Source organism: Podarcis vaucheri, assembly GCF_965113315.1.
Source record: "Podarcis vaucheri genome assembly, chromosome: 14".
In the NCBI taxonomy this organism is placed as follows: Eukaryota; Metazoa; Chordata; class Lepidosauria; order Squamata; family Lacertidae; genus Podarcis; species Podarcis vaucheri.
In genome coordinates this window covers 24,057,379-24,081,579 of record NC_138752.1, presented here as the reverse complement: position 1 = coordinate 24,081,579, position 24,201 = coordinate 24,057,379, and the positions used below count along the sequence as shown (strand labels likewise).

The window sequence follows — 24,201 nt, the reverse complement described above, 5'->3', positions numbered from 1 at the left end:
GTAAATGCTATCAACAGATTAAAATTCATTTTAAGCATTATATGGCAGGCAATAATGCCCGACCAATTGCTAAGATACAAGGAACTTGTTCATGGCCAGATCAGCTGTTGCACTAACCACTCCACAGAGCAGGGTTCCAGCCAAACACATGCTGTCACCTGGATAGTCTGGAATTTCTCAGTGCAGAAACATACCTTTGATGTTTATTTTCCTCCCAGGTATCCACAGCAGCTGCTGATCTATCAAAGACAAGGGAACCGTGGCCATTTTCCAGATGTAAATACAGGTTGTAAAATATTTGACCAGCAGGAAAAGTAAGATGTTTAATTGACCCTACTTTGTGTGTGTATGCCAGTAGAACAGACAATGTGCAGCTGGCCCAAACCCGATTAATGCATTTTACTGGCATGTAGGATACTTATGTATAGAAACAGGCGTGGTGTCAGGCTTCTGGTACTGTTCCAGAGCTGCATCCGCATCACTGTGCTACTCCCAAATTTGTCAAGTGGAGCTCAGAGGTTTGAAAATGGAAAATGTTGTGTGATCGATAGTTCACGCATAGGGATGGCAAAGAAATTAAATTCAGTTCTCATTTGAAGGTGAATTTATGTGCAAATTGGAATCCTTCCTTGGAAATTCGTCCTTCTCTGAATTTTGCAATGCAGTTCTCCAGCCTGGTAATGTGGTAAAAAAAAAAAAGCATATACTGGTGTAAGTTGTGCTTAGAAATGCATATATTAGTGAAAATAACATGTAGACATGCACTATATTGGAGGAAATTGCATTGCAAAAATATGCAGATTACGCAAAATCACATGCAAAAATATTAGGAGAAATTCACACTCAATGGTGATGAATTTTCACAAGGACTTTTGACACTAGTTTGATGCTGAATGCCACCCATTGTTTTTAACTAGACAGTGAATTTTAGCTGTGGTCTTTTTCTATTTTATTTGTAAACCATTAGGAATATTTCCTGATCACATGGTTTATACATTTTCTAAATAATATTAATAAATAAGAATGGCTTCACTATATATCCCTCTTCCAAGAGAACTCTGGGGATTGTAGCTCTGTGAGGGGAATAGTGGGGTCTCCTAACAACTCTCAAGACCCTTAACAGACTACAGTTCCCAGAATTTTTGGGGGGAAGCCATGAAGGTGGCATCATATTACTTTAAATGTATGGTGTAAATGTGGTGTAAGTCTCATCAGTACCTGGAAAGTTACAGATTCAGTTACAGACACCCAAAGATGGTTTCATCTCAGTCCTCCCCACACCAACCTCTGGCCAAAGCAGTTCCCATATAAATTCATGAAGAGGGGCTGCTAAACAAAGTAATTTGGAGTCCTCCCAAATGAATCCTTACCTCACCTCAAGCCCCACACAAGCTGCCACGGATTATAAAAGTACGATATTTGAATATGTATTACAGGTTCATTAGCTTGTAAGGGTCGTCGGGCAATCAGCTGCACTGAAGCACAAATTTGGAGAATTTTGCCATGTATCTCCATGAGAAGCTGGAGACTTTTTTCCCTATGCATTCATCACCTTTTGCAGACTTCTTGGGAAAGAGTGTAATTGTATAACTAGAGTCGGCCACCATCGTGTACAAAGGGTCCGGTTTGCAGGTGTTCGTCTCCCTTGTGCTACTTGTATACCCACAACAAACAATTCAGCTCTGGCATCTGATACCCTAAGTTTTATCAGTCACACACCTGTCTGAAGGGGAGCAGGAAAGGAGAGGGAAACACACCTTTTCATTACTTTTTCCAAGGCGCATGAGAACCTGTGTTGAATTACTTCATTCTCTGTGATGTAATGGAAGCTTGTGACATGATTGTGGGTGGTTGCCCCCTCCCTCTTCAGAACAGACATTTTTCTCACTGTGTTAAATAACAACATCAGGATGAAGTGTGGAGATGAGAGAGGATGGGGAGAGTGGAGACAGAGACCTGGGGAAGGGGTGGGGTAGAGAAAGAGGGCAACTGGAATTCTTCCAGTCTCTCTACGTTATAATTTGACCCAACATAAGTCTGTTGCATCTTCCATAAACCTGTAAGATTACTGAAGACATTATAAGAACATAAGAATAATGCGGCTGGGTCAGATCAAAGGCCCACCCAGTCCTGCATCTTGTTCTCACAGTGGCCAACCAAATGCCCATGGGAATCCAGTAAACTGAATCTGAGCACAACAGCAACCTCTCTACCTGCAGTTCCCCGTAACTAGCATTCAGAAGCATACTGCCTCTGGCAGTCAAGGTAGAACATAGGCATCATGACTAGTAGCCATGGATAGCCTTATCCTCCATTAATTTGTCTAATCCTCTTTCAAAGCCATCCATGTTGGTGGCCATCACGGCCTCCTGGGGCAGTGAGTTCCACAGTTTGAATATGTGCTGCATGAAGAAGTCCTTTCCTTCGTCTGTCCTCGATCTATCAGCATTATGATGTTAGCATGGGAGTAGAATCCCATTGGACACGGATGGCACTGTGGGTTAAACCACAGAGACTAGGACTTGCCAATCAGAAGGTCGGGGTGAGCTCCTGTTGCTCAGTCCCTGCTCCTGCCAACCTAGAAGCTCGAAATAGGTACCTCTCCGGCGGGAAGGTAAACGGCGTTTTTGTGCGCTGCTCTGGTTCGCCAGAAGCGGCTTAGTCATGCTGGCCACACGCCGGCTCCCTCGGCCAATAAAGCGAGATGAGCACCGCAACCCCAGAGTCGGTCATGACTGGACCTAATGGTCAGGGGTCCCTTTACCTTTACCTTTATCTAGAATCCCATTGACGAAGGGTGGGGAGCTGCTTTCAGCCTGAGGTCCACATTTTCTCATGGGGAAATGGGTGTGGCCAGGGTCTTTTGCAAAGTAGGCCATATCCCAACAACTCAAAGGTCAGATATTTATACACCCCCAGCTGTCCATTCACCAGCTAGATAAGCAAGAAGCATAGTCATGATTCAAAGACGCACTCCTGCCAGGCAAAAGCACTTGGCGAGGGTGTGGAGTAGGGCTAGTGAGGGGTGCGGTCTGGGGAGAGTCCTGAGGGCAAGATAGGCCTTTGGTGTGCATGCCTGAAGTTCTCTACCCCTGCCAGTGACCTTCATCACAGCATACAAATAAAATCCATGGGCCAAAACCAGACATGACACAAAACATCCATGGTCAGGCCATCTAATGTTTTGGGATACACACACACACACACACACACACACACACACACACACAGTATTATTATGAAGTATTGTTCTTTTGAATCACTTGAATATATCGATAAAATTTCAATAAATATGTATTGCAGGGTTGGAGAACCAGGTGAACTCCAACTCCCATCATTCCTGACCACAGAACATGCTAGTTAGGGCTGGTGGGAGTTGAAGTCCAGCAACATCTGGAAGGCCACAGTTGCCCCACTCTGTAATTCTGCTATTAAGATGGGAGGTCAAATATTGATCATCAAACTGGTCTTTCCATTGTGCCTCATGTACAGTTTCAAATATTCCACTCAAGAAGAGGACTGCCCAACATCTAATCCACCAAGCCATATGTGGCCCAGTGACCAACTTCCTCAATTTGTGCAATCTCAGAAAAACAGCAAGGGATTTATCAAGTTCTGGTGGATCATCATGCATTCACAGTTCACAAGCAAAATCTGGAAAAAACATTTTCACAGGCAATCCTGTAACATAGTGAATGGACTGGTTCTCTTGCTTCAAAGCGACTAAGCCAGGACACAGAAGACAGCACTATTTCATGCAAGACCAAAACCCACCTCCTTTCAAAAATCCCATTTACAATTCTTAAGAAAACCTCCCCAAATTGTCTGGCAGTTTTGCTGGAGCAGCAAAACGCAGCTGTCATGGGAGGTCATGATAGATGGCTCCACTGTGACCCTTTTAGAACGTATATGTTCATATTACATTCCCAGAACCTTTGTGATCAATAGTCAACTCAAATATTATTTTTAAAGAGAAAGAAAGAGAAGGCTAGGGAATTATTCTGAAAGCGGGTAAAGATGTTTCAATAGCTGTCTGCCTTCTGGAACATAAAGTGGTGGCATCTCCAGAGCCACTGAGGTGGCAGTCAGCAATCCGGCGTGTTGTGTTTGCTTTATAATGAAAAGGTTGTTAGTTAAAAAGAAGAAGTACAAACAACCGCTTCTCATTATGGGAGGCAGAAGAGCTTCAAGACAAGTGGCATGTGATACTTGCCATATTGCTCTTTACTTTTTGCTCGGTGCAGGATGCCAGCTTGTTCCCTCAAATTAAGGCAATATGCTTATAGGGATGGTCCTTATTGGCTATCCATCTTCCTTTTTTGTAATCTGGCTCCCATCAAGCTGAAATGAAGCCATTTCTTCTGACTGTGGCTGATTAAACACAGAGTAAACCTAGATCTCTAAGGAGGCTGTAATGATTCTCTGCAGACGTAATGTCACTCCTGCACCTGCAGCTTGCAGCTCTCCCCATTTCCATCGTAAAAAGAAGCATCTGTTACGGAGAAGTGTTATCTCTCTCTCTTCCCCCCACCTCCCTCTCTCTTTCTTTTATCATCAATGGTTATCTTTCTGTTTGAATACACCTACTCCATTTGGGATAAATTACAGGTCATTGGGAAGGTAATGAATGGCCACTCCGGAAGCACTCAGTTCTGGTGGTGTGTGTGAGAGAGAGGAGGGCAGAACGCCTTCTAGGAGAGTGTTATTTATCTCGGTGAAAGTTGAAGACTTGGTGGCCTGTGGAAAACCTTTCCACAGACAACAGATAGGAGTAGAGAGACATCAAAGTTGGGCGCTGGCGAGATACTGACAGAGTTCACTCCCCTCTCTCTCTGCTTCCTGATCAAGTGTTCAGCCGTCACTCATTAGGTTACTTAAAATGGAGAGGAACGAGGAGGCGCAGGCATTCCTTCAGTCCAGCCTGAGTTTCTCGACAGTAAATAAAAGCAATGGGTGTCTTGGGAGAGGAACTTTCAAAACTTCCAAAACAATAGACTCCCCCATCCAAGCTTGCAACAAGCATGATCTGAGTCCAAGTCCTCATTCCAGCAAACCAAAAGCATTCAAAGCAGGCCCAGTAGGTGGGATGACTGGAGAGTGTGCGAGTCCCATGGGTTGGAGAGAGGTGTCTGGAGAACCACAATTGGATGTATATCATAGAAGAAATGGAAGCTTCCATTGGATCAAAGGGTCTTAGCAGGACTTGTATGGTTATTTACTGTATATACAGTATGCTTGAAGCTGGTTATGTCATTTCATCCTTATAAATAGCACTATGAGGTAGGATGAAAAGCAGTGATTGACCCAACATCACCTAGTGAGCTTCAGAGACTGAGCAGGGGTTTGAAAGCTTGTCTTCCTGCTCCAAGATGGACACTTTGTCCACCATACCATACTTGATTCAACTCAAGTTGGCATCATTGAGTCAAGTAGGGGGCAAAAATGTCCATGTGAATGCAGGATGTCTGCTTATGCAGGATAACTCCCCCTCCTTCTTCCTCTGTATTCTCCCAACACCACCCCCTTATCTGCTTCAAAGGCATGGGGGGGAAATTTAGAACTGATATGGGGAAAATTGGGGGAAGGAGAGAGAAAGGAAGTTCTGTAACATCTGCTGCATGAACTGTTACATTCAATCTTGGTTGGATACACAATATACAAGCTTGTGTATACCGTAACCATACTCAATACCTACAATTTGTGGCAGCTGCCTCATTCTGACTAATGGTAGGGCTAGCCCTAACATTGATCTGATCACCCTACTTCCAAGTAGAACCCTATGTTCTCAGCCAACAATAAAGTTGCTGTCTCAGTAGGTTATCTTTAAGGATCATAATTCATTGTCTATCTAATGCATCACCCTCTGTAAATTCTACTCTTATTTAATACAGTTTCTGCTTGCCCAAAGTCTTAACACTTTCCAGATTACTTGGAGTATTGCAGTAGTACTGTCTTCTCACATTACCTTTCTTTCTATGCCAATGGTTTTTGTTCAAGCTCTTTCTATATTTGATACTTTCTTAGACTTTTGAGGCTTCATTCATAGATTAAAGTTAGTTGGGATTGGTCACAGTTTGTTGACGAATCATTGCACATCACTGTGAAGTGTCTGACAGAGAGAGAGAGAGAGCGCTGACACCAGCCAGCATCACTGCATCTTACCAAATGTCAATAGCATAAATGTATGAAAAATGTTTTGCTATCAGTTGAGAGGCAAGAACCTCACCACAAAAATTGATCTTTCATCATCATATCTGATGCCGCATCAACAGAAATGCATTTGCACAATACATCATCAGCGTTATTGATTTTTTCCCATTTAGAGGCCTTTTCACCAAATGACCACATAGTGAACAAAGGTTCTTCTGAACTATCACATTGGGAATGGTCGATTACATATATGATGATGCGGAGTGGATAGAAGGTAATCAAAGTCACAAAAGGTGTGAACTGCCAATTGTAAAGTGTTCACTTTGATTCATACATACATCTTATGTTGTGGCCTTTGTGGTTCTCTGTGAGACGGAGATGACAAGGAGGGTGTAAACATTTGTGAGGCCCTCATCCTGCTCTACCCTGCCCAGCAGAAATGCAGTGGCAGGATTCCTTTATGACAGTCCCTGTGACAGCCATGTCCCTTCTAAGATTATATAATAATCTTATATTTATATAATAATAATAATAATAATTAATAATAATAATAATAATAATAATAATAATAATAATAATAATACAGTGGTACCTCTGGTTACGAACTTAATTTGTTCCGGAGGTCCGTTCTTAACCTGAAACTGTTCTTAACCTGAAGCAGCACTTTAGCTAATGGGGCCTCCCACTGCCACCACACTGCTGTTGTGCGATTTCTGTTCTCATCCTGAAGCAAAGTTCTTAACCCGACGTACTACCTCCGGGTTAGCGGAGTCTGTAACCCAAAGTGTTTGTAACCCAAGGTGTTTGTAACCCGAGGTACCACTGTAATTAGGAACGTATTACAACAATCAATGCAGATCTCCGTATGTTACCTTTCAGCTAGATCTACTCTTCTCTGTGTACATACATGGGCAAATGATTCCAAGTGCTCTGATACCATGTTTCAGAATGACTTAATCTGTGTTTTCCATGAAGTTCCACTGTACTTAACAGAACTTGCACACCATTCTCTTGAAACTGAAGCATCTTGTGTTTTCAGTTTCCCTAAACACTTAGCTTTGCATCATACAGTGACTAAAGAACTCTGCTTTAATGCTAATTGGGTGGCAATGGGCCTCTGGAGACAGCAACACTGCTTCAGAAATAGTAATGGGTCTTTGACCCCCTGTGACCCCAAATCGCTAACCACTGTTGCTCCTCAGAGCCAAGACCAAGAGCATGCAGAGGTCTCCATCATCAGCTAGCTCCATGGGCAGTATGGTTGGGAAACTCAACTCCATAAGCCAAATGCAGCCCTCACAACTTCTTTAACTGGCCCTAACTTCTCCCCCAAGCCCTGAACCTCCATGCCGTCATCAAAGGCTTTTCTCTGGTTGGAATGTATGTTTGAACTATTGCTTGCCTGGAGGAAGGATGGATCTAAACCTATGGGTCCTTTTGACTTGAATATAGCCTATTATACAAATATAAGAGTGAAAACCATTGCTCCACCCACTTTTGAGTCTGTTCCAATCCATCTTTTGTCTCTGGCCTTGCCTACCACTGGTTTATGGCCCCCAGAAGGTTAACAATGAAGGAATGAGGCCCTTAGGCTGGGAAAGGTTCCCCATCCCTGATATAAAGTACCAGAGAAACTAACAGATATCCAACCTCTTCTGGGTCCACGCTTCCTTCCCTTGTCATCTCCTGCAAGGTAGACCCAGGCGCTTTGCCCAGTAGCCAATTGCTACCTGCCAGTGGCTTTGCCTGGGGGGTGCAGGGGGGGCCAGCCGCACCGGGTGCAACATCTGGGGGGGCGCTCGCACTCTCAGCTCTCTGCCCCTACGTGGCTCACACACTCTCTCTCACTGCAGTGCTGGCTGTGCGAATCCGATCCGAGCCGCCGTGTCACCACCCACTGTGGAGGGGGCGTGCCAGGCGTGCGGTGCGGAGAGAGAGTGAGGGACTATCTGAGGGAGGGACAGTGCAGCGGCCACCAAGCGCAGCGCTGAGTGCGGGAGAGAACCACACCAGACCAGACCAGGCAGCAGCAAGAAGAAGCTGGCAGCGGCGGCAGGTTAGGGGTTAGGGGGCGCAAATTACTTGCCATGTCCCGGGTGCTGACAACCCACGCTACGCCACTGCTACCTGCCTTTCCGAACTGTAAAGATGTGAACTGAAAGCCAGGACTTTGGATTACCTTGGCAACAACCTTTCACAAATGATCTTCAAAATGTTGTGAAAACCAAGACAAGGCCCATATGTGGTGACTGCCAAGTAAATAGACATGAGCAGATGTGGACTTATTGTTCCATTTATACAAGATTTGTCTGAGATTACTGGCATTCAGCAGATTTTGATGGCCACCAATTTAGGTGGCTTTAGCCATAATGGCTAAGTTCTATTCCACTGGCAGCGGTGGCTTGCCTCTGAATACCAGATGATGGGCTTCCCATTGAGGCATGTGGTTGGCCACCATGCAAACAAAATGCAGAACTACATCAGATTTTGACCTGATCAAGCAGGGCTATTCTTATGTTTTTATGAGTGTCAACTTTTCAGCTCACTATTGTGGTCTGCTCAACGTAGCTTGCCTCGATTCGTCTTGTAAATGACCAGTAATATTGATAAGCTATGCAATGGCTTCCATTGCCATAGTGCTAAGAGCTAGGTCTGTGCAGCAGCTATGGCCAAATCCCAGATCCCAAACTGAATTGGACAGATTCTGGTCAAGCTGGGATCTGGGACTCTTAAAAAGGGAGTGGTTGAGCAGTGAGGAGAATGGGGGAGGAGAAGACATAGCTCAGACTACCTGCGTGCATCATCACTCGCCCTCTCAGTCACCCCAATTAAAGACTATGCAAGGGCCCTGATTCATCTGGGTTGTGTTGTTTCAGATTGTCCCTGGTCAGATTAGGGCCCCACAGTGGATGGGTGGGGGAGTGCACAAATAAGTCCCTATAAATTTGTCTCCCACACAAATCCACAGCCTTTGACTTCTTTACACTTGACAACTTTACTCATGAGGATTGTCAGCTGAATGTGCAAATTGTTGGACGTTCTAAAACCCCTTCATCTTTTTCATCAGATCTGTGATAATGTGATACTGCATTCACATGTGTGCAAATGGAGGGTGATGATGATAAAAATATTACTGGGTTTTTTCCAGAAAGTTCCTCCAAACCAACCAGTTCGTGATTTTATGGGTGTCTAAGGATGGCGTTGCCCCTTGAGCTACCAGTCATCAAATATCAAATCTATATGTGTGAATTCAACTCTAAATTAACTAGTGACCAGCTTTCGTTTTAATGGATTTTCCTCCTTCTCTTAGTTGTGGTTGGAGAAAAGCAATGGGTGGGGGACCAACAACCCTGGGTCTAAACTAGACTAAATGCCTCTGTGAAACAAAGTATCGGTTAAGCTTTTCAGCAAAGCACTGAAACGTTCAAAGAGCAAAATTCTTTTGACATCCGTGCAATCCCATTGACTTCAATGAAGCAAGAAACAAACATACACACAGAGAAGAGATTTCAGTCTGTGTTGTTGTCAACGTTCTTTATTTAGTGAATAATGTACAGAAGCCAATTTTTAAAAATATATACTTTTTTAGTGTTGTTGTGCTTCATAGACTTAAGAAAACACCGAGTTCCATGTTCCCTTTAAAGTGTTCTGGCAATGCATAGTGGGGCTTAAATGGGATCAGGCTTTCTCGTGATGGCGCACAGTAGGTTGGCTAATAGTTTAGTTCCACTCCACAATTTCAAAGGCCTCTGTCAACTCTTTTTTTCCAAGAGAAACTTCCTCGCTTTATTTTTAGAAAACATTGATCAAAGTGCTTTTGAAGACAATATTTCTCAATTCATCAAGAGGAAGAAAGAGTCAAAGAGAAAATAAAATGTGGACCGTTAGCAATAGGAACTTAAATAAGACATCACGAAAGGGTTGCCTGGTTGGATCAGTTGGAGGTCTTAATGGGCCAGTGTTGGGCTGGAAGGCAGCTGTGCCTGGTGTCCATTGGGACTGGTAAGGTGGAAGACAGGAAGCCCAAGGTGGTGCCAAGGCCAATGACAGGCAGAGCCAAGTGAGACTATCTTTGTCCCCATCCTTCTTCCTGCTGAGTTCTACAAGGAAGACAACATTGAGACTAAGGGGGGAAAGAAAGTTGACACTTAGCATCACACTCTGGACTGGTTGTAAATAAGAAGGGAGGAAGATTGGGGTTGGTTGAGGTTTAGGGGGCAACCCTATAGTTTCCCTAATAGTGCTCCCCAAATGAGGGGGGGCCCAGGACATTCTAAGGGGGCCACAGGTGGAAAATGCATTAATGAGGGTTCACAGCAAGGGTCTAGTGGGCCACAGAGGGAAGTGAGAAGTGAAGGGGGAAAATCCTGATTGGCTGGCTATCCACTTGGCCAATCACAAGCGGGTAAGGGGGCAGCCCACCAGGGACTAGCGCTCCTTTTTGCCATGTGCATTTTGTTGGAGCAGTCCTGGTTTGTTTCTGGTGGTAGAGGGTGATCGCTGAGGCTCCCATTTTGACCAGTAGAGCCTGTGATCCCCACAGGTCAGATAAGTGCAGTGGTGAAGTGGCAATGGGGAGGGCTGGGCGAGCTACAGCTGCTTGTTGCTGCCGCCAGTGCTGGGCCCATTGGCAACCTGAGCCTGACTCTGCAAGGTGCAGGGTGCGATCCACCCCAGCACCTAGTGGATCAGGGCCTTTGAATGTTGCTGAGGGGCACAAGGCCTGTCGGCAGTGATGGCCCAGCTATTTTGTTTCTTTGCTAGCTGCTATAGCTGGTAAAGGGCCAATCTGCTCCCTGAAAAGGTACATAATCCTGTTGAAATATACTTCAATGATTTATTAATTTCCTGTATCCAAATCCATCACAACTGGAAAGGGATGCAAAATTTGGATTTGTGTGTTTTTTCCCCCCTAGCAAAGCACTCCCTGCTTCACGTATAGCCTTCTCTCCTTTCACCGCCACTCTTCTCATTCAACGCCTCTTCTATCTTCCCTGTCCACCCAACTTCTTTGCCTCATGCTTATCAAAAGAAATTTCTCTAAAGAGTCCATTTGCTATCTTACTTCCGAATCATGCCATTGTCAGCATTAAACCAACAAAGCTCAATAGGTTACAATATAATCCATTTATAGTGGGGCATTATCATGCAAATAATTCAAGGTGTCTAACAATCAACTAAAAGGGGGATGGATGGATAACACCCCCCCCCCATTGGAACCACATAGAAAAGAAACCTTGAAATTTACTTTTCAAATCAGTAATGCTGCTTTTCTGCTCTTTTGAGACACGGAGATGGTTGTGGGTTGAGGATCCACAGAAGTAACACCCTCTAGCAATGCTATGGTAGCTGGACAGGGATGGGGGGAGGAATTGGATTCCATTTGCATTCAAATTTGAAAATTCATATTTTCCCCAAAGAATACACAAACTGAAAAACAGCTACCCTCAAAATGCACAGTCCTCTAGATCGTGCAATGCAGTTCTCCAGCTACGTGCACAAGTACGTGCACAAAAATCCATATAGAGAAAAGTGTGCGTAAAATGCATATATTAGTGAAAATGGCCCGCAAAAATGAAACATATTAAGTCAAAATTGCTGTGCAAAAATGTATGTATTATGAAACTTTGCATGAAAATATGTATACCTTATGAGAAACATATACCAATTTTAATTTTTAAAAAAATCATAAAGTGATGTGCAAGTGTGGAGAAATGAACCTAAGACTGGGAAAAAATGAGAAACTGAGGACCCATTCACAGCATACATTTAAAGCACTATAGCACCACTTTAAACAGCAAAGGCTTGCCCCCAGAGAATCCTGGGTACCATGGTCGGTTAAAGGTGCTAGGAATTGTTAGGAGATCCCTATTCCCCTCACAGAGCCACAATTCCAATAGTTCCCTTTAAATATGGATTGATTGTTAAGCCACTCTGAGCACTGTTGCTCTGTGAGAGGACTAGGGGTCACCTAACAACTTTCAGCACCCTTAGCAAACTACAGTTCCCAGAATGTGGACTCAGTCATATGCGCTTTTAATTGCAGTCTGATCCAGTTCTATGACAGAAACTAAAATTGGCATCTTTACCCAACCTTAAGCCCAAGCATCTTTTAAAGCAAGGAGCTCCTGAGGCAAAGGACAAAATGGTGACCTCCTAATTTCAGATGAAGAAGCTGATTGGACTGGCCACTGAATCTTACTTCAGTGCAGTTGAGTGCAGCGAGGCAGTTTAGTGAGTATATAACAAGCTGTGGTGCACATAGCTTTGGTCTCCAACAGAAAGTGTTTCCTAGGAGGCTCAGGAGGATCAGGTGTAGTGAACATTGCCACCCGAGGCAATTGCTTCACTCTGCCTAATGATAGGCCCGGCCCTGTTAGGACACATTCCCAGCCAACCTGATTAGCTGGACTTTTATATATGCAGTAGAATATGCAGTAATAATGGGATATTAAAAGGAACCAAGGAAGCAGTGGGAAGGGAAGTTGACATTCAATGTATTGCTTAATTGGCTAATGTATAAATGTGGAAAATGTGTAATAGAAAATTTTAATAAAAAATTATTTATTTATTTTTTAAAAAAAATGATTAGCCGGACTTTTAATACTCAAGCTTAAACCAGAAAAGAAAGTGGGAATGTTTTGGCCCTTTTTAGATTGGATAAAATTTGATTGTGTTTTGATGGGGGTGGCTGGCTCGACTGCTTTTCTTCTACACACATACGCATACACAGTATCCAGTCCACGAGCTGCAGGAAAGCACATCTATAAACAAGAAAAGCTAATTTTACAAGCTAGATGGGTCCGTGTATCTCACCTGCCTCCCCCACCCCCATCTGAATCCCGTCTTCGTTGCTGAGCTGCAACTTGGAGAGAGGTTTTTTTTTACGGCAGAGTTGTAAAAACCTGGAAAACAGGAGAGTTTATGGTGGAACCACTAGCAGACCTTTAACTATAGCAGTATTCATGGTTACCACTACAAGGAAGGTATTATGTTGGGAGGGTAGTAAAGTTAAACCTGCCCTCGGGGCATTCTGAAATGTTAACGGCTCGTGCATACACTTAGGTTTTCAGAGCACAGGTGTGTGTCGTGGAAGAGGAGGGTGCCTAGAACAAAGCCGCCACCAGATTATTTTTTTGTTGTGTTGTGTTTTTAATGTTTTGCTCTGCGCTGGTAGAAACATTTCTCTACTTGTGAACAACTACATTTGATTAAAAGCTGTCAGATTTATCTACTTAGGAAGAGGGAAGAAATATGTGCTTCCCCCTAGAAAGGAAATCAATGTGTCTCTTTGATAGATGCCGACTTGGAAAGCAGGGTGAGTGTCCCTTTAAATGGCCAAGGAAGCGAGCTGGCCAGACACTACCATTAGCCAGGGACATAATTGTAGTGGAGGAAAGCTGGTCTTTATATCGCATAATCCATGTTTACAGAATTGTTTTCTGAGGGCAAGGCAACGAGACTATTCAAAAGGAAGGAATTGGTGATGGGAGGAGGCAGGATAGAGGGACCAATCTGGGAGGTGCATGTGCAGAATGAACCTTCTGAGGAAAACTTCCTATTGGCTGATCCACGTTCCATTAGGGCCTTCCCATAGGGGATGGATTGTTCAGCGGCCTGTAATTTACTGATCTAACCAGTAAAACTAGAGTTCTTGTATGTAGCCAGCATCAGTGTACCAGCAGCCAGTAAACTCTGCCTTGCTCCATAATTCCATTGATCAGTTTTTAGCGGGAGAGGTTATCAAATCCACAGGCTGCCTTGCATCTCCCATACCCACCCAGTTTCCTCTGTACCAATATTCCCATGTATGATGTACTGATCGTTTGCACCTTGACCCAATCCAGAAAAAAAATACAAAACCTTTTGAAATAAAGAACACTTTAATAATGTCAGGGCCTTATTTAATTCGATGGTTTTTGTCTTCTAGGGCACAGTGCTACAACATCCCCTCCCTACCTCCAAAATCCTCTGTTCCATCATGAGGACTTGAAACTTCCTTGAATCATAGAATCATAGAATCATAGAATCATAGAGTTGGAAGAGACCACAAGGGCCATCGAGTCCAACCCCCTGCCAAGCAGGCGTGCTATCACTACAAATTTGAACGTGGCTGCACCAGTTAATTTAAATGACATGACAGAAAGGCTCAGCAACCTTCCAGAAAGTGAAAAAGTTATCAAGTATCTCAATTTGTATTAATAGCAAGCCCATCTCTTTATGGTGGCCGCCGAGTGGCTGCCGAGACCACATAACACTGGTCCTGCAAGACCTACATTGACTCCTAGTACATTTCCGAGCACAATTCAAAGCGTGGGTGCTGACCTTTAAAGCCCTAAGTGGCGTCTCCACCCCCATCATTCAGCCTGGACACAGAGGTCCGGCTCCAGCTGCCTTCTGGCAGTTCCCTCCCTGCACGAAGTAAGGTTACAGGGAAGCAGGCAGAGGGCCTTCTCGGTAGTGGCACCCGCCCTATGGAACGCCCTCCCATCAGATGTCAAGAAAATAAACAACTATCTGACTTTTAGAAGACATCTAAAGGCAGCCCTGTTTAGGGAAATTTTTAATGTTTGATGTTTTATCATATTTTTAATATTCTGTTGGGAGCTGCCCAGAGTGGCTGGGGAAACACAGCCAGATGGGTAAGATATAAATTTTTATTATTATTATTATTATTATTATTATTATTATTATTATTATCATGCAGTGACAGAAATCAAGCACAGCTGTCCTACCGCATTTATGCCCTCACTGCCCGTTGCCCCTGATGCCACACAGATTACACACTGAAATACTTTTCTTCTTATTTCGCTTGCGCACCATCACAGATAGTGTCGGCTTTTTGATTAGAAGAAGGTACAAGCAATCTTATTTATGAGAATTAATCTCTCCGACATCATAAAAGCCACGAATACACTATATGTTTTATAATGAAATTGGGCTTTAAAAAAGAAAAAGAAAAAAGAAACTTTCTAGCCCCAGCTCAGGAAGTCAACATTGTGTTAACATTTCTTGCAATACATAAATGGTGCCAAAACCTATTACAGTTGTAGTAAATTTTGATTACTGGAGTTGTTTGTGACTTTATGTCTAGAAGATAAAGATAATATTGAGAATCGCCTCCTTCTTTTTCATATATAAATTACTTCCATAAAATACTATGTTTTGAAAACAGAGAGAGAGAGAGATGGTTTTATTGCTAGGCTAGAGTAGACTTGACAGTAAAGTTGCAATCTTTGGAGGAAGCCCAGCTGAACACAGACAGGTTTACTTCTGAGTAAACATGCACAGAATTGCATTTTAATGCTACAGTCCTAAGCACACTTAATGTGAGTAAGCTCTACTAAACCAACAATCCTGAGTAAACATGCATAGGAGGAGTGTACTATGAATGTGTCAAAATGAGCAACTACAAATCTAGTTTCTCTATCTTTTCTCCCCTCCAGATCATCTAGCTCAGCCTTCACCAACCAGGTGTCTTCTGTAAGTTTTTTTATTCCATCAGTGCCAACCAGCATGATGGGAGCTGTAGTCCAAAGCATCTAGAAGGCACTAGGATGGGGAAGGCTCATCTAGTACGATTTGCCACATGCTTGTCACGTTTCTCCAACTCTGCTCCAAGCCACTAGCTGGTGGGTGCAGGGTGGGTGGCATGAGAAGGGGCAGAGACAGAGAAATAAGGGTCACTGTGACCAGGATCCATGCATAATCATGAAGTGATCACAATCCTCAGCAGGCTTTTTAAAAGGACTAACCAAATTCAGGAAGGATAAGCTCTCCCAGTGGCTCTTCGCTAAACTGAACCGACATGAGCCTATACTACCAAGGAACACATTAGGTACAAACATCCAGTGGTCAGTGTGTGGCTCTTCACATTTGTCAAACATTCTATTATTATGGGAGCCCAGATCTCTGGAGCCATGTGGTAAAAGGTAAAGGTACCCCCTGACCATTAGGTCCAGTTGCGGATGACTCTGGGGTTGCGCGCTCAACTCGCTCTATAGGCCGAGGGAGCCAGCGTTTGTCCGCAAACAGCTTCCGGGTCATGTGACCAGCATGACCAAGCCACTTCTGGCAAACCAGAGCAGCGCATGGAAACACTGTTTACCTTCCCGCTGGAGTGGTACCTATTTATCTACTTGCACTTTGACGTGCTTTCAAACTGCTAGGTTGGCAGGAGCTGGGACCAAACAATGGGAGCTCACCCCGTCGCGAGGATTCGAAGCACCGACTCTCCGATTGGCAAGCCCTTGGCTCTGTGGTTTAAACCACAGCACCACCCATGCTGAAAAGGTTAAATAAAGAATAAAAGAATGAATGAATACAGCATAATAAAGAATAAGAGCCATTGTTGCACATGGTGTAAATAACAAATAAATAAGGTCTCTGCAAGCAATCAGTTGAGGCCTCCAGCAAGAGAAATTTGTCCCTTCCCTGGGTGGGAAAGAGAGAGGAGAAAGAGTGATGGGGAGAGGGAGGGTGGAGGGAGACTAGGTTAGCAAAAAGAGAAAAGAAAAATGGTATGTTTAGCTCTGGCTCCATTTTTTGCTTCCTGCTCTTACCAATAGATTACCTCTGAGGGAATGCAGCTCTCAGTAGAAATTTCCCCCTCCCTTGCCCATGATTTAAGTCAGGATCATGGAGCCTGGAGTGGAGACTTTCTGCATGCCAAACATATGTTCTGCCTTTGGGATATGGCCCCTTCCTAATTTTGGCACCCTGGCAGAGCTACCTAGATCACCTATATATGTTTGAGCCATTGTGGGTACTTTAGGAATTGCTCCTCTGTGCAATGTCAGCAGGTCGTTCTAGGCTAGGAGGGTTTAATAAATAACTATGGCACTGTGCTGCTCTCTGCAAATGTTCAAAATTCTCCCTCCCTGCACCCTCCCTGGAAACTTGTTCACAGTTTCCAAAAACATGGGATTCTTGAAGCTGGCAATGAATGGCAAACTAAGTTGGTCCTCAGAAGTTTCCTGATGTGCTGCAAGAGTCTGCATCCATCCTCAATTGTTCCAGCTTTTCCGTATATCTGGAAAGCATGACAACAGCATTTCTACAGGATGGCGGGGTGGGGGAATAAAAGGAAGATTGATAAAGCAAAGCAATTGGAGTTATTTCCTATGCATGAAATTGATTAAATGCTTCACTAAATGGCTTATAAATTCGCCTCTCATATTTCTGTCACCCACTGAAAAAGATTACAGTGAGCCAGTCGATGACCGTGTTGTATACAATACCAAATTACAAAGGGTTGTAAAAACTAATGTTTTGTTTAAAGTTTTGAGCAGGACCATATGCCTTCAGTGACCTTGAGTAAGCTATTCTAATTCAAAACATTTTATCCACAAAAAGTGGATAAAAGGGAGGGGGTGAAAAACAGAAGAGTGGAGAATCCATCTGCATAATAAACCCCAAACCTGTGTGGTTTAGTCACTGTGTAGAACTTTGCTGAACTTCTACAGAGGAAGGAATGTTGGGCATTTACACGTTCATCGCATATCATGGAGACAGCACTTGAGAGCTATGTGGAAGGGCCATAGTTCAGTGGCAGAGCATCTGCTGTGCATGAAGGTCCTCGCAACTCAGGTAGAGCTGGGAGTGCCCCCATAAAAAGCTTCCTATCTGCCTAAATTTTCTGCAAGGAAGGACCATCCCTTCCAGCCCATCTTTCAACTCAGTTCAAAGTGAGATACCCCACCTGGAGCACTGTGTTCAATTCTGGGCACCACAGTTTAAGAAAGGTGGTGGTGCTGGTGATTGACAAGCTGGAACGTGTGCAGAGGAGGGCAGCCAACATGGACAAGGGTCTGGAAACCAAGCCTTATGAGGAATGGTTGAGGGAATTGGGTATCTTTGACCTAGAGAAGACCTAGAGGTGATACGATAGGCATCTTCTTATATCTGAAGGGCTGTCACAAGGGCTTCTTTCCTGTTACTCAAGAGGGTAGGATTATTATTATTATTATTATTATTATTATTATTATTATTATTAGTTTATACCCCACCCATCTGTCTGGGTTTCCCCAGGCCAGAACCAACGATAAGAAGGAGACTCTGAGTAAACATTAGGAAGAACTTTTTGGTGGCAAGAGCTGTTCAACAGTGGAATGGACTACCTTGGAAGGTGACAGACACTCCTTCATTGGAGGTTTTTAAACAGAGGTTTAATGGCCATCTGTCAGGGATTCTTTAGCTGTGGTTACTGCATTGCAAGACGTTTGACTAGATGACCTTGGTGTCTCTTCCAACTCTACAATTCTATTGCTCTACATTAAGGATTGTCTCTTCCTATGTGTACTTACCTGGACCTCATCCTCCAAAGCCCTTCTTGGGTGCACCCAGCAAGCAAAGTGTGAGAGATAACTATTGGAGAAAGCCCTTTCAGTGTTGGCTCCCTGGCTGTGAAATATTCTCCCTGGCACCCACTTTGTGGTCTTTTCAGTACCAGGTTGAATACCTGTTGTTTTGTTTATTTCTCAGGGTCTTTTAAACTCTTCACCTTCCAAACATTGTTTAATGCAGGTCTTGGTGTTGCTGAATTAACTCACCATGAGTGCCTAGGCTCCGTATTTGCCTGTTCCTTTGAGGGTGGAGCCTCAAAGTTACTTTATATCAGAGAAGGGGACCCTCAGGCTCTGAGGCCAAATGGAGTCCCTGAAAGCCTTTATATCTGACCATAGGAACTCCCTACAGCTCCTTTCCACAGGCCACACTCCTCATTAGGGATGGGGGAGAAAATCAATTCAGTTCGCATTTAAAGGAGAAACTACCAAATGCATTGAAACAAAATGCAATACCGAAACACAGCCATCCTGCACTATTCAAAGTTCACTGAATTTTGCAACCATGTGCATAAATGGGGGGGGGGGAGAGATTGCTTGCAGAAATGTGTCTGTAAGTCAAAAGTGCATACAAAATCTGAAGGTTAGGAAAAATTCTCTCTAAAATGCTGACAAATTTTCATTTTCATGAGGAGAGAGAGTCTTCCAGAAAATGGCCACCATAGACCCATGGCAACAGGTGCCCATAGAGACTGTTGGAGTGGGAGGCAGGAGGCCCAAAAGTAGGTGGAGCCAGAGCTGATGACAGGCAGAGCCAACTAATTCTAGTTTTGTCCCCATCCTCCTGCCTGCTGAGTTCTACAAGAGACAATATTAAGACAGAAGAGGAGGAACCTGACAGACAGTGCTATCCTCTGTCCTGATTGTAAGTAGGAAGGCAGGCAGGTGGGGGTGGGGCTGAAAACAAGCTTGGGTTAGTGGGCAGTGCCCCATTTGCTATAATGGGCCACCCTTCACTGCCAGGAGGGTCTTGTTCCACAAGGTGGGAGTGGTACTGCCTTTTCCCAATGTTGCTTTTAGCTGCTTTTCCTGCATCTAGATCTGTTGCCTGACTTTATCCCTAAGGCAGAGAAAGAGAGTGCTTTTGGTAGCAGTAGACCAGGGACATCTATTCTACTATTCTCCTCTGCATATGCTCTTTGTCTGGGAAGGAGGGCAGTGTCCCAGGATGAGGCCAGGGGCTTCTTCTTCAGGGGTCAGTTTCAGACACTTCCACCCACAACAATCTGGCCCCCAGGTATCTAATACAATATCCTTCTAAGTCCCATTTTATATATGCCCTATATAGTGTCAATACTAGAAAATGACTTTTTCCAGTTACCACCCTATGCAGGGTGCAGTGCCAAATCCAACTGATCCTAGTGTTCTTCCCTGGTTTCCCCAGTTGTGGAATGCCCTCCCCAGCAAGGTGCGCCTGTCTCCATCATCATTAACTTTCAGGAGGAATTTGAAAACATTCCCGTTCACACTTGCACTTGGTGACTGTTCTGGCCAGCCCCATGACCACTGCATGGAATAATGTGGGAGGTTTTTTTAATGGAAACTGCTTTTAGATGCTTTTAATTGCAATAGTTTTTTTAATGTTTTAAATGTTTTAGAATGCTTTTGCTTTTTTGTTGTTTTTAAACTTGTGTTTCTGTTTGCTGCCCTGGGCTCTCTGTGGAGGAAGAGCTGGGTATTAAATAAATAAATAAATAAATAAATGAGATCTAAACGGGGCAAGAGGTCTTTCAGAGTCCTTTGACGTTAAGCAGGCAGCCTCACTAAGTGGTTTTAGATTCAAGCCAACCCAGAACATATAATTCAGTTACCTATCTTGGTTCTAAAAGTTTTGCTGATTTTATCTGTGCTTTAATTATAATTGTCTTACTTATATTTGTTTTTTTAATAGTTTTGTGGCTTTTAGCTGTGTCTTATCTGCAGTTTTATTGTGTACACAGCTTAGAGAGCTGTTTGATTAGGGAGTTTATAAATCTTTCTAAATCAGAATAAATAAATAAAGCATAGCCTGTTACATGCACACACACACAAAAAAATCAGATGTGGTCCAAAGGGGCGCAGATTCTGCATTCAAATAAGAATGTGTAGATCTAACACGGTACAGAAAATAACCCCCCACTTCAACCAATAACATCCATAAGTCTTAAGAACATGTGCAGCTGAAGGTAACATGATACGCATCACGAATCAGGACTAAATTCCCTCCCCCGCCTCCTTAGAAGAATTCCACATTTGCTGTCCATATTCCAGCAGGCTCTTGGGTTCAGGAACAGAAAGGGGGATTCTCTTCCTCCCTCCCCCGCCCCCAATGACTACTTTTGTTTTCTTTGAGATGGAGCTGTAAGCAGGAGAATTTAAGAGATGCCAGTCATCAGGATGTGACACCGACTCAACGACTTCAAGTGTTTTAACTGACATAATTAATATTTTTAAGGGAGCCACTGACATCATAAGCTCTGTACACAGTCTTTACCTTTTCAACAGGCACAGTTAATGCTCTGTGACAAAGTATATTATTTCTTGCCTGTAATCCATTCATGAAAAGGTCAATCTCTTACCATTATTTTGTCAACGGAGAAGTGTTACCTTTAGGCAACAAGTTAATTTTCAAATTAAAGAAGAAGGAGTTCTTAAACTGTTGGATTTTTTTTTAAAAAAAGCAACAACCCACAACCCTGCTTGCTATTTAATGAACAGTCCTAGGTCGGTGCAGGATTTATGTTTAAGGAAAGCATGTGTTAGGAATATGCAAGAGAAATACACTTTTAAATGCTCAGACGATTTTTTTAAAATCTATGGGTGTGGGGAGAAAGCCTTTGAAGAAGTCTCTTAGCTCTAAAGCAAACAGCCTTTATTTAAAATTCCTACTGAGCCCACCCCCACCCCCGTCCCACCTCCCACCCCAAGTTCTTTGATTATTCAGACCTTGGCCACACTGATATTATTACTAGTTTTAGTTGTTTTACTTTTATTTATATCAAAGGTGAGGGACATTTTTCAGCCTAGGGGCCACATCCCCTTGCTGATAATCTTTCAGGAGCCACATGTCAGTGGTGTGCAGAATAAAAGGCAAAAGTGGGTGGGGCAGAGGAAAAGTGACAATTGTGACTCTTACCTTTGTATAGTAGGATACACACACATATTCCCACCTTCATCCAGGTAGAACAGGGATATGTCTGGGAAGGACCCCAAGAGAGAAACAGAGAGACCTGGAGAGCCATTTTTGACCCCCTGGGGCTGAGGTTTACCAACTCTGGTTTATACAACAAACACAGCCCTAACCTAACAATGACTCCCTTAAACCAGTAACCTCTATAAGTCTGAAGAACATGTGCAGCAGGAAGTAACATGACACCCAATGTCATGAGTCAACATGCACTGGTTTTGTTCATTTCCAATCAACAGGGGTGTCAGAAACAAAATTCCCTTAGGTTCACCTAGACAGAGAGTGAGATTATAGATGTACCTTATAGCCTGGTAATTTTGAGGGGGGGCCGTCTCCCCAAGAGCGTTTGCCAACAGTGCATGTATGATGGCCACACTTTATTACAAATCTCTGTGTACAGCCATAAGGGCTATAAAATTGACCAGGAGGGAGGGAGGCGCTAAATTCTGCAGCATCAATCTTTGTGCAATGATAGAACACAGGAAACAATATTTCAGAATCTACAAACCAAGTCTCACGATACGGACATATGTCTGCGTAGCCAATACTGAGCTAAATGAAGCAATGGTCTTGACTTGGTATAAGGCAACTTCCTATATTACTAGGTTTATTTTATTTGTTCAAATATTTATCAACTGCATTTTCATAGGAAATACAAGAAGGCAGTGTATTAAAAAAAATTCCACAAAACTGCAATATCAGTAAGAACTGGTTGGTAAAGAAAAGAAGAAAAACTGGTTGGTAAAGAAAAGATCATGGGTCAAAGGCCAGTCTGAAAAAATACAGATTTTTAAAGAAAGCAGGGATGACTCCTGCCAGCTTTCTATTGACAAGGCGTTCCAAAGGCACACTAAATGCTCAGCTCTTGGTAAAGGTCAACTAACCCTCAGGGACATGGGGGACTGCCCAAAGTGCCCCTTCAGAGAGTCTCAACGATTGCGGTGGAGCATAAAGAATCAGATGGTCCTTAAATTTGGTCCTAAGTTGTTCAGGGTTCTGTGAATTAACACAGCAACCTTGAGCCTGCCCTGGTTCCTAATCCCCAAGAGTTGCAGCTCTATTCAGACTTGGACACCACAAGTTACACAGTGCTGGATCAACAGCCAACACTTCCGGGCAATGCCATGTCTGTCATTTCCCCTTGCTGCCACTGTGACCTGTAGGGTTAGACATTCATCCAGGTGCTTGAAGAGTTAAGCCCTCCTCTTGCAGCGAGCTGGACCGCCCCAGATCCCACGTTCAAAGTGCCCCAGAAGCCTTGCGCCATCTTCATCCAATAACTTGTCTTGTAATTGCTTTACTGATTGCTCATGTCATCGTGTTTTAGTATATATAGCTCACCCCTCCTCGCCCTCCCCTTGTGCTCTCACACAGCCGCCAATAAGCCAGGGGAGCCATTCTTTATTCATTGTAACTCCCCAACTGCCCTGTGTCAGGTTGCGCTCCAGGCCCCTCTGATAAACATCAGCAGATGATTGGACACACACATTCTTAACATGGCTGACCCATGGCATCTTAGGAGGCAACAGGGAACCTGTCATTATGTGTACAATGCTCTTCTTTCTTTCTAGCCTTATCTTTCCGCAGATGAGGCCGAGATTCTTATTAACTCATTAATGACTGAAGATGTCAGTAAAGACAGCGGTGGCAGAGAAGGCAAAGAGGGCTTGCCTTGCTTATTTTAAGTCGGGTTGTAATTAGCAAAGTGTTAACTTCTCTCAGATTGGACAGCTGAAATCATTTTTTTTTTTTTTTAAAGAGCAGCTTGCAAGGACCCAGCGTGGAGCAAACAGGGATATAGTTTGCCTGCTCCATCCTGTTTGTTAAGGAAAAGGGGGAAACAAAAGGTTGCAAGGGGAGATTGCAACCTTTTTTAGGGGGTGAGGAAAGAGAGAACACTAGCATATCAAGCTGTGCATAGCTGGCTGGCAAGTTTTGCCAGCAGGATACCGAGACTAAATTCTTTCTTTATCTTACTGTCCCAGGAATCTAAAATCTTACATAACATTCTATAGCAAATTGTTTGCTCTAAACCTCTTCCGTATGCTTCCAAGTCTGAAGCTGGAATGTCCCATGGACAGTTTCTTGTTTACTTCCTCTCTCTTCTTCTTCTTATTTATGTGTTTAGTTTTCTTTCCTCTGATCAACACCTTGGAGTTGCCAATGGAGCAACCCTGGAGAAAAGTGGTAGGACTGCCATCTTAAAGCTGCCATTTCATAAATTATTACTACTCGCCATAGATCCTATTAGGCTGCAATCCTAACCACTGGCCAGCACTGTCAGGGCTTTGATGGCAAATGCCATAATTTCACTATGCACTATATCAAGAAGTCCTTTTGGTCAGGCCTGAATTTCCCACCATCCAACTTTACTGTTAGAGTCTAGTGCTCATCCCTCAGTGTTCTTTCATTCTTCAGAATGATGCTGGGCGCCAGTCCTCTGTGGCTGACTCACCTCCTTTCACTCTGATTGGCTCCAATCAGCACAAAGGGTGAGAAGACTTACTCTCAGTCGCTAAAACCCTCTCCTTTCATGCCAAT

General features: G+C 43.6%; 1 long non-coding RNA gene across 6 annotated transcripts in view; it reads right to left on the bottom strand.

Moving 5' to 3' along the window:
- Positions 1 to 9,650: 9,650 nt before the first annotated feature.
- Positions 9,651 to 24,201, bottom strand: part of LOC309518536 — a 69,248-nt gene continuing 54,697 nt past the window's right edge. For 4 of the 6 annotated variants that reach the window (XR_014213455.1, XR_014213456.1, XR_014213457.1 and 1 more), the window contains one exon: positions 16,356 to 17,206. This is a non-coding gene — a long non-coding RNA (uncharacterized lncRNA). Of the gene's footprint in view, positions 10,274 to 16,355; positions 17,207 to 24,201 lie in introns of those variants that run through there. The other 2 variants (XR_014213459.1, XR_014213458.1) reach the window with 2 other exon arrangements.